Genomic DNA, 13,270 nt, shown 5'->3' with positions numbered 1-13,270 from the left:
TTAACCGTGACTGTGATTCCCAGTCTGCCCGGCAGTTCCTGAGAACAGGCCTGCAACGTCTCATATGCAGTAAAAGCTGTAAGATGCACCCTGGCCGGCACACTCGACCTGATGGATGTGCGATCCTCAGGAAGGCTAATGGATTGAGCGCACTTGCGATTGGAGCAGGGAGGGGAGGCCCAGACCCCCACGAGGGGCCTGCTGATTTAACGGTCGCTTTACATATAATTGAACTTTTCATTTACCTGAAAGGCTGAAGGTGGTGGTGGAAGAAACGGAACAAGCATGACTGAAGGAAAAAAGTCAATAAATACAAAAGGGTTCCTCTTAAATATGATCGCAAACCGCGGTGGTGGCTCTCAATCTGTTATTACATAGTTGGCCCATCGTTCTGATTCAAGGACGCTTGGCAAAGTATGCCCTTGTGGAGAAGCACTGTTTGTTGGTTAAGAACCTAACATTCGGAGAGTTAACTTAATAGAGTTAATGACATTTCCATGTGAAGGAAGGGAACGGGAGAATTCCTTTAATGAAACTCTGGTGCCATTGAAAGCATTGTATATGCCTCAGTACAAAAAATGCCTTCTGGAGAAACTCCTATCAGGCAATCATGGATAGGGGGAACTGTACTTCCAGAAGGATGACTAATGTAATATCAGCTTGCAATATTAATTTTGTCACAAACAAAAAGCCCCCTCGCTTCTTTGAACCTAAAGTACTTTGGAACTGTACCCATATGCCTTATAGACCAGTAGTTGTGAAACAAAACTAGAATCCAGTTGCAAAGTGTTCCAAACTTTGAGGATTTCAGTGATTGGGGTGGTCTGCTAAGAGGGGTGATGGGAACTCAGTGCAGTAAGTAGCTTTCTGTTATTTTGAAATGAGAACATATATAATTGATGTGCTATGTAATCTCCTAAATGCATGGTTACAGAACTAATAGAAGACTATTCTATTATTGTCATTTTAGTCCAAATAATCAACCACTCTGTGAGTCTAAGACAAGTCAAGATGAGAGCAAGTACTCTTTTTTAGGTTGCTGCTATTGGGTACCCTGTGGCGACGTTTCCTGGTCAACTGGAAGGCGCCATTCTGTGGCTGTCATGACAGGACACATCTACCGGCTGCCAGATAGCTATGGTCGGGCGGAAGGGGAAAGGACTCAGGGAAGCTGTAGTGGGACCGAAGCAATCTAATTCAATCTCTCTTTTCATATTTAAATAAAGGTACTGCTTTTAAAATGTGTTTCATGAATGACAGATGGAGAGAAGTGAATGACTTAGCGATGTTTGTAGGGTTGTTTACTTAATTGATAAGGCCAGTTTCCCCGGACACATCCACAAGGGTGATTTTCACCAGCAGTTTAGATGGACCATCTCTGCAGATGAGGAGAGGATCTAGAGTGTTTGTTCTCTCTGTCCAAAGAGCCACGCACTGCCATCTGTCCTCCAAGAACTGGCTGGAGACGACCAATACCTAAGGCACGGAGCAGTTGGCAAATGGTAACAACCTTCACCCCTGCCAACAGTGACGTGATTCAAAGGGCCAGCTAGCGTAGCAGCCATGAAAGCCTCCACGTAAACTAAGATAAATCTCTAAACCATCCAGCCTCCTCAGGGAATGTGATGAAGAATCACATGGAAGGAAAGGAAATTCTACCTACCCTCACTGGTTGTGTGTTTTCTGTGAAGGAGCCGTGTTTTAAGGTCATCACGTATGGCCTTGTAGTGAGTGAAAACGCATTTTAAATCTTGCATTACTAATTCGTATTATCATTCATTCAACTTACTATGGCATTTCCCTTGGATTATTTTGTTTCTAAAGGCTGTGTCACTCAGTTTTCTAACTCAGGATCGCTATTATTTAAGTCTAAATAAAGGTTAAAACTCTACCTTGTGAAGGTGACTCACATAGAAACCAAAAATAGGATAAAGCCTGTGAGAAGTAGCAGAGGGCAGAAGAAAGAACGCATAGACTCACAGAACACATGTGAATGTTTTTCTCCCTGTTTTCTCCATTGACTGTCAAAACAGCCTTAAAGGCACAGAAATAACTCCATTTTACAGGGACGTTAGAAGGCTCCCATAGTAAAATAAAATGGCCTAAAGAGTGTTGAGGCCCAGGCCTCTTAATGCTACCAGGCCTATGATCTTTCTAAAATTCAAATTTATTTTTTTAATTTTTATTTTACCATAACTTCTGATTAAGACCCAGATGACCGGGATTCTAGGGCTAATTTTCTTTTCCTTTTTTTTTTTTTAATTAAGATTTTATTTATTTATTTGAGAGAGAGAGAGAACGAGCAGGAGGAGGGGCAGAGGGAGAGGGAGAAGCAGACTCCCCACTGAGCGGAACCCGACATGGGGCTCAATCCCAGGACCCCCAAGATCATGACCTGAGCCAAAGTCAGACGCTCAGCTGACTGAGCCAAACAGGAGCCCCTCTAGGGCTAATTTTCTACTCAGCAGAGTAATTTTGTATGAATTACTTGGCTTTTTGGAGCCTCTGTTTTCTCATCTTTAAATAGATTAATAGTATCTGACTTGCTTCTTCAAGGGATTGTCATGAGGATTACATAAAATGACGAAGTGAAAGTTCTACATAAACTCTAAGGTAAATTATTATTAATCTGTAGATGTTGGCAATACAATGTGGGCTTCATTTCAACATACCAAACCTGATTAAATAGTTAAAAAAGAAAAGTAGTATTTTTTACTGAGATTCTTGTTGAGTTCATGTATATAAATATAAGCTAATTAAGAGGACTTCACTACCCAGTTGTTACCTTATATGTTCTTGGAAAATTATCACTCTAATCATATTGGAGATCTTTTGAGCCTTGTTATAAGAAAATATACACTTGGACATTACATAAAACTGAACCTTTCTGGATCCAAATAAAGGGGACTAACAGAGATCACTCTACATTTCTTGTTTCTTAAGAATAAAACAAATGAGAAAAGCCATCACATATTTTACTTTGATATAAATGCAATGTCAACTATTCAATTACTCCTGGAAAGTAATACATGTGAATAATTCCTGTGGAAAAGCTTCCATTCTTTTTACAATGTGCAATTATAATAGTGACACTGACAATAATGACAGATAATAATGAGTGTGTATTGGATATTGAAACCTCTGATTATCATGCTATTTATCTGATGTGTGTGAGTTTCAGTTTGAAAATACCATGATAAAAAAGATACCTTGTGAACCAGAAAAGTAAAATTAGGAGAATCTGAATTAACTTGCTGAAGGGGGTTTCAATTATTCTTTTCTAAATGATTCCAGCAGAGCCTTACAGGTTTAATTTTAGATTAGGACAAATCCACAGGTGTAGCCCTTTTGCAATAATTAGAGTTCCTTCAAATGGCTACTTGGTATAGCTCTTTACATAGGATCTCTTCAAATTTGTTACTATTTTCAAAATACTCCCTTTTACTCCTCAACTTAGCACCGCCCAGACCAAAGTAATGTGTTTAAAAGACAAGGAATTAGAGACAAAGAGCTTAGTATGTCATGATTAATAACAGTATTTAGATGCCTTTGATCTGGCTTCTCAGATTCTTGCCTAGAAAAATATAAGGTTAAAAAGGCGATGGAATTTGAAGGTCTCCTTTGTTCCATCTCAGTAATTGCCCAACATTTACCATGTGTCACATTTGTGTGTGTGTGTGTGTGTGTGTGTGTATGCATGTGTGCTCACGCGCATATGTACTTTGGTTCAGGGATGAATGATTGAAGGATGACTTAAAACCTCCCGGTGTAAACAAATTTTTCATCATACCGGTGTTCTAAGTATGGTAAAGTCTCATTTATTTATATTTCAGTGATTTGGAACTTTAATAATTGGGAAACAGGCCAGATAAAGTTTACCTTTCCATGATACATGGAAAAAGTTTTCATTAACTGGATTGCAAGGAGAGTTTTAACCTTTTGAAGAAATCGGGTGGTCTGCGATACTTTAGAGCAACCTGTGTACACTTAGACTAAATTCATTTTACAGATTATAAGTCTTTTCTCATTTATTTATTAAAACATTCTGCGATCTTCTAAGAATCATTAAATCAGAGAGTTAGAAGAGAACTTTGAAGTAACCTAGTTCGGTGATCCCCAAGCCTGGAGAACCACCAGGATCATCTGAGGGGATTACAAAATTTAGATTCTTTATTTTATTTTATTTTATTTATTTGACAGAGAGAGAGAACACAAGTAGGCAGAGTGGCAGGCAGAGAGAGAGGGAGAAACAGGCTCCCCGCTGAGCAGGGAGCCCGATGCGGGGCTCGATCCCAGGACTCTGGGATCATGACCTGAGCCGAAGGCAGACGCTTAACTGACTGAGCCACCCAGGAGCCCCACAAAATTTAGATCCTTGATATAGATTCTCGGGTCCCCACTCCCAGAGATTATGATTCAGTTGGGATGACGCCTTAAAAATCAATAATGTTTCGTAGTCTTCCAGTTGATTCTAACTAGCATATAGCCAGGCTTGAGGTCACTGACTTGGTCCCCCTCTCTCCATAACGTAGAAATCTTTTTAATAGTTTTTTCCATGGGTAATTATTTTTATCAATTTGACAATTTATAACAAAATGGACCTTGGTTTTTCAAATGCACCTAATTGTTAAAAGATGTTGGACAGTTGTGTTAAATATATTTTTTCTCCTTATGCTGACCTGAAAATCTACCTGAGTTTTCTAGGAAAAAAAAAAGCAAGTGCCTATCTCTTTGTCATGGCAGCAAATATTGCAAGACAGTTGCCATATGTCTTCTCTTCTGAGTGTCGAAAATCCTCATTTCTTTCTGAGAAAGTTTCCATTTTCCCTACTGTCATACTCACCTCCTTTGAGTATTTCTAGACTCTCGCTGTCCCCTTTTTAAGATGTGATCAGAATTGTGCACAAAATAACAAATATGATATGTGATATGATATATATTATATAAGTATATATATCTTTTAAGGCTTTATAAAGTTACAGTAGTCTTTTAGCGGTCACAGTGCAGTGTTGGGTTCCTGTTCAGCTTCCAGAGGATTATGAATACAGATTTTTTTTTAAACCAAATGTTTTCAGCCAGGTTTTTCCTATCTTATATTTCTTCTCGTTAAATATTTTAAACATCAACATGACTATTTAAAAAAAATTTTTTTTTATTATGTTAATCACCATACATTACATCATTAGTTTTTGATGTAGTGTTCCATGATTCACTATTTGCGTGACTATTTTTAAAGGTTTTTATATCCTCTACTGATTTAGATATCTTGTTTCAATTCACTTATTATTTAGCAGTTATTAATTGAGTTCCTACTATGTTCCAGGTACTGTTCTAAACACTAGAGTTGTTGGTGGGAACATGAAGTATAAATTCCTTGTCCCTCATGGCACTTACTTCCATCCTAGAGGGGACATCTATTGAAAACATCATGATTCTCGAAACAGGGAGCCTGGTTGTTAAGTTGTTAAGGGTATAAGTCCTACAACTTGGGCAAGACCACAGGCTTATTTTTTTTTTTTAGAGAGAGAGCGAGAGCGAGCAGGGGGAGGGGCTGAGGGAGAGAGAGAGAAAACCCCAAGCAGGCTCTCAGTTCAGCGCAGAGCCCCAACGTAGGGCTCAATCCCACAACCCTGAGGTCACGACCTAGGCTGAAACCAAAAGTTAAACGCTCAACGGACTGAGCCACTCAGGTGCCCCTGGCTTCAGCTGTTTTGAGATGAATGACCTTGGGCCAGCCACTTTTCCTTTTTTAACCTTATTTATAAAATAGGGATAACAACAGACTTATAAGGCATAGGGCTTTTTTTCATTAAATTAAATATCTTTGTGTAATTTGCAGGTTTGATAAGCTAGTGGCCTATGTCCCATCCCAGTTTTATTACTTAAAAATAACAGTGCTGTATTTCCATTGTTTAGATATTTTAATTATCCTAACTTGTTCTCTCTGTAACAATGCTAACTCACTGGGGTTTTTACTCGAGAGTTCTTCATATACGGTCTTTAGGAGTACATAGCCTTTTTTTTTTTTTTTGAAACATAGAGATTTGACGGAAAAACTATGCAGTTTTGAAGAGGCAAAGTAAACAGGAGTAGATAATCATTTTCCCATCCTCTAAAGGCCACATTAATTTTAATGTAAGAGTCAGCCAGACCTGAATTTAAATTCTCTTTCTGCCACTTCACAGGTTTATATCCTTGGGCTCTTTAAGCCTTAGTTGCTTCATCTGTAAAGTGGGAATGTCATGAGGGTTAAGTATAATGGGAAAATAATTGGTTGCTACTTACGAATGAAACCACCTTCCAGAGCCAGTCCCTTTAACAAATGAAGAGTACTTTGTGCTGCTGATGCCTTGGAAATGCGTGTCTCTGCCTAGTGAAGGGAGAGAACAACTGGTACCTCTGACATAATCCAGTAGAGAGAGGCTGGAGAAGATTGGAAGAAGTTATGACTCATTCCCATTCCTCTCCAGTTTCAATGGACTTCACTAAGCCTATGATGGCTTGGCATTTTACACAAGAAGTGAGTGAATGGGCAATTTCACATCTGGTCTGGGAGGCGGAAAAGCCAGGGAGATGCAAGCCCCCAGGGATTCGCAGACCTGAGGATGGGTTTTGGATTTCCCTAGGCCATGACATTGGTGGGGTTTGGAAGAGTTTTACCAGATCCGGGAAGACACCAGCTGACATTTGGGTTGCATATGGAAAATACTTTTGTAGTTCCCATGGTTATCAATTGATAAATGATAACTATTATTATTCTGCATAATTATTAACCGTATCAATCACTCATGTGAAAATCAATCATTGCAATGTGGCTTTTTCTTATATTGCTTAGAAGTCTTTCAGAAGCCCTAGGTTGTGCCTTTTATAATAGCCAGAATCTTCACTGCACAAGTAAGTTTCACAAAAATATAAAACCATTGGGTTTTCTACAGTGGTGTGGATCCAGATCTCATTAATAAATTCAACCTGCTCATTCTCTGGTCTGCTCTCTCTCTCGCTCTCTGTTAAGGATGTCACTAAACCTTACCCAAGTCACCAAGTTTTATGATAATCCTGATACTTCTTCCTTTTTCTTCCTATCTTTGATGTTTTGCCAAGTCCTATTCTAGACCCATAATGTTTCTTCAACCTATCTCTATATTCCAAACTGCTATTAGCCTGAATCAACTGGGTTGTCTCTCTCTTGAGCTGATGGAGGAGCGGTGTTCCTGTTTTCTGTGCTCCTGCTCCCATTGGATCTACCCTCCATAACTTTGTCAAATGAATTTCAGCAAAGCCTGACGTTAATGATCATCTACTTCAGTTCTCTTTTTAAAAACTATCAAAGAAATCCCCCTATTACCTATCACCTATAAGGTGCACATTCTCCCCACATTATAACTTCCCTTTCCCCTCTCTTTCTCTCGCACAGGTAAATGCCTTGCTTGCAATTCTTTTCAGGGATAAAAGAGTTTCTGAGTTAAGGTCTGAAAAAACTTGAAAGAGGAATTTCAGATGGAAACTGCTTAGACCATGGGGAAAAGTAAGCAGAGGAAGATCCTGAGTGATTGGCCAGGAGGAAACTTTGAAAATCAGCTAGCCTTCCCTAAACTTCCAGCTAGAATGGTACCCAAAAGTCCCCAGAGGAGAGCTGCTACCCTTTTCTTAAAATTTTCCAGAGAAGTAAACTCCCTTGAGAATTTGTTCCAGCTGATTTGCTGTTGTATTTAGGTTTCTGTATCATAGCTGTTCTTGGTAATTACACAGCAGCTTTCATCGGAAGAGCCTTTAAATAGACCTGATAATGCCTCTCTGAGGCAGGTAAACACAAAGTATCATTATCCCCATTTAACAGATGAAAGAATAGAGGATAAAGGGCTTGGGAATCTTTTCTAGTGCCTCAGGATGGGTTTTATTTCCTCTATCTCACAGAGGAAATGTCTCTAGGGTTTTCTCACACACCTCCTCCCCCCTCCCCCCCTTCGGTGATTCTCAGGGTCAGGAATAATTGGAAATGCCTTAGCTTCCCAGCTTCTGACATTGGAGGTGCCCCTCTTTCCCACCACCACGAGCCTGGCTGCATGGTGACTGGAGAGTGGCCAGTCATATACAGGGTTCAGTTTTTCTAAGATGGAAGTAACTTTAAGATTTGTTTGATCATATCATAAAGACAACTCATGCTCCTGAAATTCTGACTTACACTTACAAGCAAAAAGGACTTAGTATATAGTAGGTGGTCAGTAAATGCTTCTTGTATGAATGAAGAAATGATAAACAAAAGAACGAATGGGTGAAAAGAGTCACTGGTAATCCCACCTTCAAGAAACACATCATTACTGATTCGTTGTCGTCCTTTTTTTTTCTCTCATCTGTTTTAAGGTCCAGTCAGTGAGTATGGTTGGTGAGGACATCAGAAGGCAAAAGGGGAAGAGGAAAAGCCATGTTTCTGAACTATAAGGTGGAAGAGTCAGAGGGTAATACTTTGGGCAACAGTCTTATTGACAAACACCCAGATCTCACCTGCACCTTTCCTCTGCACCGACCCAAACCCTTTTGTCCTTAATGCCCACTTAAGCATGTCCAAATAATCAGCCTTGCTGTTGTCATACCACTATGTTCATGATTTTTATTGGATAACCCTGTTTTTCTCTTTGTTCTTTAGGCTTATTATTGTCTCATAGAATGGGAGCTACCCATGATAGAAAGTTTACCACATTTCAGTTATTAGCACAAGGTAAAAACTTTGTGATATTTGCCATATCCACACACTATGATATTATTTAATATTTTATTTAAAACTGCTCACTTAAAAAAATATTTAATCCCAGTCTATCTTAGTGGTTCCTAGTGCTGCTCACTCTGTAGAATCACTTGGGAAAGCTTTTACGAAATCTCTAGGATGGGGGCAAGTTCTCAGAGATTCTGGTTTAATGACTGAGGGTGGGACCCAGCACTGGTTTTTTGCTCTTTTGTTTTGTTTCTTTCATTGTAAGCTTTCCGTGTGATTCTAATGTGCAGGCAATATTGCGAATTATTGCTCTAAGCAATCATATTTATGACTTATGGACTTCACGGGTTAATTGTTTATTTCTAATACAGGCTCAAATGTAGTAATACCTAACCTAATTATTACATTTAAAAATGGTTTTTCGTGTGCCATCTGAAATTGTCTCACATCCTACCAGAGGAAGGCAAACATAGTTTGAGGACACACTATAATAAGTGGAAGAAGCAGCGACTTTAAGATCTGAACCTCTGGAACCCATGTGACATTCCAACTCTGCCATCGCTTATGTTTGGCCGTGAGAAGACCCACCTCTTTATGGACCATAGCTTTGCACATCGCAATTGTAAGTAAGCATCTTCCTGCCCCCTCACTCCTCGCCCGAGCCCCTGTAGCATTCCAGGGTCTTCCACAATTCCTCCCTGGCACGTGCGAATTCCAGGTGAATTAGGAAATGTGACCATGTCTTCCTGTATGTGGATGGGGTAGTTTGCTTCTGCTTTTGCCACTTTCCTCTGGGACCAAACCGGTAGACTGGCTAATGATGGGAGAGGTAGATGTGACAAGAAAACCTTCATCTGAATCCACGAAATGTAGGCCTCTTCCCTTAGATCATAAGCCTTCAGGGCCAGAACAGGTCCATGTTTATACTGTACATAGCACTTCACATTCCATCCTTGGTCCTTTGCTTCATGAGGGACCATGGCTCCCGGCCAAGTTTATACTCACTGCATTTCCCCCCTCCTTCCACACCTCCCAGATTAAAGCTTCCTTTAGTAACTAGAAGCAGTTGAATATCTTCTTTGCTTGATTACCTATATAATCCCTAATTCTAATACCTAGTACTTAGTGCCTTTCTTCTGAAGAGCATAAATTGCAATGGAAATAGCATCTCATTAATCCTCCCCACATCCCTGTGAAGAAGTTGAGTGGCAAGTATTACCTCCTAGACTAATCCTCATGCCTGCAAGTGGGACACAGGATCTCACTGCTCACCAGCACAGATGCTTGCTACCGAACGGGCTGGCAGGGACAACCAACGTTTGTGCGATGGGAGAAAGCTCTTCTCCTTGTTCAAGGGAGAAGTGGTTCAATGCAGCCTGTCACAAAGGGGCCATTCAAGCTCTGGGTGGCTTGGTGATAGGAGGAGATAAAGCGTCACTCTCATGCTAGTGATGGACTCATATAAGTAATGCCTGCATTTAAACTCCTAATAAAGCTCAATTATGAGGCTATGCTGCCCCCTGAGAACTAATCTCATTTTGGAGACTTTTCTCTCTCTCCCTTTCTCTCTCCTGCCCATCTGGCCAGCTTTTCGAAGAGACAGAGTGACTTCCTGACCTGGGGAAACGGGTACCTGCCGCACAAGAAAAAGCGCAGAAAGACACAAGATCGCAGAATAATGTTGAAAATTCAAGTTCAGTCTATCACATACCCGGCTACGATTACCTGTCTCTGAGGGTCTAGGATGTAACAGTCAAAATGAATATATTAACAGAATCAGCATTACAAAGAAAGTCCAGCCATTCTGGATGATGCTGCGGGGGAGCGTGGCCAGATCCTACCTCATGATCTAGAGCCTGATTTTACCCATTACTCTTAACTCCAGGGAGAGATTTCTCATGGGGAAACTAGGAAGCTCGTTCTGAGGAGCTGGAGCCAGCCTCCTGCCAAGCTGGCTGCAGGAGTGGCCATGCGGGAAGACAGTGAGAAAAGTTACTTAGTAACCGAATATATTACTCCAGGCTTCTCTTGGAATATTCATGGCAATTAATAGGTGTCCATCTTCAATTCAAGCAAAGGGAGTTTCAGCTGATACCTTCTAAATGGGCTCAGAATTTGATTTGAGGGTAAGAATAATCCTATGAAATCATCCTGGGGTTAAGATAAATGAAGAAGGTTACCCTTACTTTTGGGTAGATAAGCAGCAAGGGACTGAGGCAGGCCTGGGGTGTGTGTGCTGTGGAGACAATGAGGTGTGGCTTGTGGGATCCAGCTTAGGGACACCCTGCTGCTGTGGGTGAAATAGGAATCTCTTATCCTCCTCCTCTTTTCTTCTCCTTCCCTGTGGGGAGCCAGTTCTTTCTGTTCTTTGCTGCTTCACCAACCCTGGAGGGGCTAATGCTGAAGTAAACCCTAACTCCAGGACTTTGCGAGGCTAAGAGGCTCCCCAGTGTTCCCCCTGGAAAGGGTGTCTGTTTGCATGGAAGCCTCCCCAACCCTCCCAATCAACCAGTCCATGACAATGTCCGTTTCAATCATCAGATCTTTGCCAGGCAGGAACAAATTATCCTGGGGAAACTGACCACATTCTCTGGGGCTGAATTGTGGACACTCTAACTATGTGGCTTGCATTATTCTGAAAATTCTCTAGTGCGGTAGGTACCCCAATTCCATCATCAGGAAATAAATCCCTTAGAGTCTGGTAATTCCAATAACTTTCCCTGTGTCTCATTTCCCCCATTCTCATGTCAGTTTATCAGGTTTCTTTTAATTTTGCAACGTATTTCCTTCAAACTTATCTTTCAGTAAATTACTGTTAGCATGTTCTCCCATCTTCTACAACAGATACGTTGCAAATTGGAAAGCAGAAGCAATTTTTTGTTTTAGTCTCATGATTTTCAAAGTGTGGTCCAAAACCACCAGTAGCAAAATATGCAGGTTCTTGGGTCCACATTCCAGATCAATTTATTTAGAATCTCTGAGGTAGGGCTAGGGAAGATATATTTTATTAAAAATCTCTATTGTTGATTCTTAAGAGAACTACTGATTTAGACAAGACCTTATGAGGCCGAGGAAAGAGGATATTTTTCTCTTCCAGCTTTGTATTACTGGAATAGCGATTAATGTATTGCTGACTTGGATCATTGCTCAGTTGCCTATATAACTTTGCCCTATAGACCTAGTTGAGAAGTAACAATTCAGTTAGCTTCCCTAACCTGTTTTCTAGTTCCTGGATCCTATTATTGGCTCTTGTTATAAACTGAATCGTATATCCCCCAAATTCATATGTTGAAGCCTTAACCCCCAATGTGACTGTACTTGAAGATAGGGTCTTTAGGAGATAATTAAGGTGAAATGAGGTCATCAGGGTGGGGTACTAATCTGATAGGACTGGTGTCCTCAGGAATCTCTGCCTCTGCACACCAAGGAAGGGCCATGTGAGGACATAGAGAAGGCTGTTCTCTGTAAGCCAGGAAGAGAGACATCACCAGAAACCAACCCTGCTGGCAACTTGACCTTGGACTTCCAGCCTCACAGAACTGTGAGGAAACAAATTCCTGTTACTTAAGCCATCCAGTCTGTGTTATTCTACTATGGCAGCTCAAGCTGACTAATACAGCTTTCCTCAGAACTGTCCAGTCAACAGGAATGCAGGGCAGAAAGAGACCAATGAATCTCACACTCACTTTCGGGAACGGACACTTGAGAAGGAGCCTTCTATGGTGAAACGTGCGTAACTACCTTGAGAAAGGGTTTCCCTAATTTTAGCACAAAATAACTCTATAGCAGCCTGCCATCTATACTCTATAGGGAGAATTTGGAATGTGGGGAGGTAGGCTCCTTGTGTACTCCTCTGTTTGGTGCTCAAGTCCCGTACATATGTAGTAAATGTAATGGGTAACAATGTTCCAGTGGAGGAAGGGCAACTAGGAGGGATAATAACAGATACAAGCTAATGGAGAGAAGTGATTCACATCCGCTTTTGTGGCAGACTCTAATTAGTGTCTATAAAGCCATAGACATGAATTTCTTTGTGCTTTCACAAATTTTAAGTGTTTCTTATGCTCTGAGACTCTACAGTTTCCTTGCCATAAAAAAAGTGAAACATTTTCCAGACACAGCTTTCTGAGTTGAGAATTATTCTTTCTAGGTCAAAAAGACTATCGTTTTCTGGAACTTGGGCTCTCAGTTTGACTAGGCTGATGGAAGGCTTGAGAGGCTCCTTTCTGTACAGGGAGTGCCCCTTCCTTGGAATAGAGTTTTTTACTTAGACTACTTGCTGCCAGTTTAGTTTGCTGCTTTCTGCGTCTGGAGAAATCACAAACCTTGAATTTCTTTGAGCACATTACAGTGATGTTTACGTATTTCAGTTTTGCTTCATCTGCTTTCTCTTTTTCCAAATTTTCAATACAAGAATGTCTGAGGGACAGTTGAAAGTTTGTTAGCTTCCAGAAATACTGAAGTGACAGCTAGAATTAGTACCTTCTCTATGTGAGTACGACTTCCACAGGCGGAAGAAGATGCCTGCCTTTTAAACACATACACAAATGACTAATTTAG

General features: G+C 40.7%; 1 protein-coding gene across 2 annotated transcripts in view; it reads right to left on the bottom strand.

Moving 5' to 3' along the window:
* Nucleotides 1-13,270, bottom strand: part of KLHL14 (kelch like family member 14) — a 96,797-nt gene that overhangs the window by 69,705 nt on the left and 13,822 nt on the right. The gene's annotated exons all lie outside the window — the stretch shown is intronic.

This window comes from Leptonychotes weddellii, chromosome 13, assembly GCF_054177405.1.
Source record: "Leptonychotes weddellii isolate Sample4059 chromosome 13, ASM5417740v2, whole genome shotgun sequence".
Taxonomy (NCBI): domain Eukaryota; kingdom Metazoa; phylum Chordata; class Mammalia; order Carnivora; family Phocidae; genus Leptonychotes; species Leptonychotes weddellii.
The sequence above is the reverse complement of the archived record's forward strand: the minus strand, read 5'-3'. Positions and strand labels throughout refer to the sequence as shown.